Here is a 3,783-nt window from a genome sequence, read left to right as displayed (position 1 = left end):
TGCTTTCCCAAACGTGCTTTTTTCAGGATGAGGAATGGCCATGTCATTCTGAAAATGTAAATAATATTTTCAGAAACAAAAAAAACTTGTCTGCACTGTGCTCATATTCTCTCCTGTCCTACCACGGTCTTGAGTGAGCAGCAGTAGATGTCCAGCTTTGCCAAGTCTGGAAGAGTACCCGTTCCTATTTGGAGTAGAGGGAATGGGAAAGATTGGATTCATAGACAGCATTTATAGAAGAATCGCCAGCTTGCCTCTGCCTTTCTGTGGATTTCTGCTGGGAACTCTCGCCCCTACTGAACCGGGGTTCCTCCACTCATAAAAACAGCTTAATGGATATGAAATACCAGGGCAGAAACAAAGCAAGGGCTTTCCCTCGGCCGGCACCATTTACACAAGTTGGGGCCCTACTATGAAATGTGAGTGAAAACAGCAGAAATTCAGGGGTGGTGCAAGGTTGAGGTGCTTTTCACCAGCAGTTAGCACCATGCCCCCTCCTGGTGAGGGTCGCTGGGACGGCGGCCTCTGCTCTGTCTGCTCGGCTGTTCAAAGGCGCCTCTCTGCACGCCCTTCAGAACCCGGGCGGCCTGGAGGGGTTTATCCCAAGACAACCTCCCGCTGCCCAGTACCAGTGCCCCGGCGGAGGGAAGGAAGATTCTCTGGGTCAAGGCTGGTTGTCCTGCACCGAGAGCCACCCCCAAAGCCATCTTTCCCTAAAACAGTGCTTGCCAGCAACCGCCTCTCCATCTTACTTACAGGGAGGGAAGTGAATGAATCCTTTAATAAATGGAGCCCTGGGGTGAAGACCTTGGTACCACTGGAGATGTAGACAAGAGTTGTTAGTACTTGTGGTCCTGTGACAGGAGAAAGACACAGGTTTCTAAGGAGCGAGGGTGTGGCTCAAGTGGTAGAGCACAGGCCTGCAAGAGGGAGGCCCAGGCTCAAAGCCCAGCACCACCAGGGCCACCACGGGTCGCAGCATGACCAGAGAAGGTCATAATGAAAGGCTGTGCTGCTGCAGCTTATCAATGAGCACCCAAACTTAATGATCCTATTTGGAGAACAAAGAATGTGAGTCTATGAATGTGAATGAATTTCTAATTGGAAATGGCATTCGGGATAGGCACGCATTGTTTTTAGGCCTGGCTTTATAATTGAAAACCAGCGTTAGTCTAATTACATCTTGATGCTGGTGAGATGGATAAGAAAGGAATGAAAATGTGTCATGAATTTCTTATAGTGCTGAATTTAATTCATTTTAATTAAAAATCAGGAATGCTTTTAGGTATGCAGGATGCTATTACAAAATGAAAGACTATTCTAGAACAGAACAGGCTGAACTTGAAACCCTTTCAAATATCACTTATCTGACTGGTGACGTGTCAATTTTTTTTAAATCTCTAGGTCAGTGTTCTAGCTATCTATGAATTATTCCCATGATCTTTCGATTAACTTTCCTTTCATGAACTTTCGCATGCTTTCTTTCTTGATCTACTCAGCTACTTTAATTGTGTAATGAGAGTAATATATGCTAGACAATGAGTTATGGATTTTATAATCCAAAGGATTTTTTTCTGTTCCATAACTTCCTGTTAGCTGAACTGTACACTCAGCCCTCTGCACGTAAGCTGACTCCTTCTGAGACTAGAGTGTGGAGAAAAACGTATGTGGAGCTGTTCTGGGCCGGGAACTCACCCACTTCTCGTCTGTTTCACGGGACACTCACCGATGTGGTAAAATGAGCTCTGCCGCAAGAAGAACCCCCCCCCCCCCACCAGCCACACTAGACGATTGTAAACAGTCAAAGAGCACGTGCTCTGGGCCATTATCTGGATTTGTTTTGGCTTTATTGTTTTTAACCTTTTATGAATTAGCACCCTGTGACCCGTGTGTGTGCACGCCCGCACGGGGCACGTGTGCACGCGTGGCCAGGTGTCATCACACCTGTATTCCAGTGGGCTACACTTAGCCCACGTCACTAGTGCTGTAAGCTGCACTGAACAAGTTCACAGGCTGTGTGCCTCACCAAAATTGATCTTGACTACTAGAACTATCTCCACGCTCACTCATCCATTATTTAAATGCAGCTAGGCAGTAAGTCCTTTCTCCCTCCCATCGTTTCCACGGTGCAGTGTAGACAGAGCATATTCCTCCCGTCACCGATTGGGGGCCTGGCTCTCTGACCTGCTTTAATTCAGGTCTAAGTCTGGAAGTGTGCGGGGAAGACCTTTGTAAACACCACGGCTCCACCCTCCCTGCTGAGTTAGGCAGGATGCACGTGAAAATCACGTACAGCAAGGATTGTGTGTGTGGAAGCAGTGCAGCATGCCTGAAACCAGCCTGGCCACCCTGACTGAATCTGCCTCAAACCAGCTCCTCCCAGAGGTTCGACTGAACCGTAAATAGAGCCCACCGTTGTGCACGTCAGACATGAACACTTCTTGTTGGTGAACAGTTTATTCTCTAGCACTCTGCGTGTTTGGAGTGGGACAAAGGTATTTGGCGACGAGAGGCTGTTGGACGATGGGACTGAAAGGCTGGGCTGAAGCTCACCCTGCAGGCTTCCACACCGAGCAGCGAGCAGCATTCCGTGGAAGAAGCACACGGCTACGAGAGTGCCGTAAATGTCCCGTTTTGATCCGCCTGTGCCAGCAGAGCTGCGCGCACTCCACAATGGATAACAACGGGATATTTTCCATAGGAAGAAGCCGGGTAGCAGACGGCGCTGGGCGGGCCTTGGACACAGCCAGCCTTGTGTTTGCCACGGTAGAGGTTGTGCGTTGTCCTAGATGGCTATGTGCTGTGGTTTCTGCCCACAGGTTGCCCAGGCTGATGCCGGCCCTGGCTGTGGTGACAGCCCAGGGACTGTGCTGGGCATTGCTGACCCAGGGACACCCTTCACCAGTGGCTAGCCACAAGACTCATGCTGCTCTGGCCTGTGGCCAGGCGAAGCAAACTAGAAGTTCAGGGAAATAAATGACCCGGGAGATGGATCTTGATCACAGAGAAAAAGGCAGAGAAACAATTTCCTCTTTGTTCTGAGATGCAGCAGCGCTCAAAGCCCCCAGAGAAACCTCATGAGCCGGTGCGGTGCTCGCTGTGGAAACACAGATGCCACCTAACAGGGCCTGGGTTTCGGCCTCGGCTCGTTCAGTTACCATTTCAGGGATCTTGGGCATTCGTTCCCTTCAACCACCTGAGCCTCAGTTTCCTTTTCTGTCAAGGGGATTCATCCTTATTCTCAGAGACTCTTGTAAAGTAACATGAAGTTAGTCATTGTGAAAAAGTCCTATGTATGGAAGGTGTCAATGTGCCATTACCAGGAAAAACCTGGTCAGCAGGTGAATGCTCGGCGTAGCTACGCGGACGTACAGTCTGGAGTGAGCTGTGTGCAATCAGGCTGTTTGGGGAAAAATAAGTTGGAGCTGATTAACTATTGATAACATTGATCTTTCCCAAAGCCTTCAACATACACGTTGGAAGCCCGCAACAGTCCTACATGAGAGGCGCAGAGATGGAGGGGCGAGGAGGTGACGCATTCCCACTGCTTACTGACCAGGAAGTGTGGGGACCCAGCAGAGACTGGAAAGTGCGATGTGTGGGATCACTGCAGTCAACACCAGGCAGACACTGTGTTGAAGTGAGCAGTGCTGACAACAAGGCCAGTGCTGTGTGTGCCGTGGAATCTGTGCTTGGGAACATCACAGCTCATCATCGTTTAAAACCCCGCGCCGCACGTGCTCATTATACATCCCGACAACCCCAGTCACCGCGGTGTTAATC

This window comes from Dipodomys merriami, unplaced genomic scaffold (genome assembly GCF_024711535.1).
Source record: "Dipodomys merriami isolate MVZ:Mamm:240054 unplaced genomic scaffold, mDipMer1.0.p SCAF_314, whole genome shotgun sequence".
Classification (NCBI taxonomy): Eukaryota; Metazoa; Chordata; class Mammalia; order Rodentia; family Heteromyidae; genus Dipodomys; species Dipodomys merriami.
The sequence above is the reverse complement of the archived record's forward strand: the minus strand, read 5'-3'. Positions refer to the sequence as shown.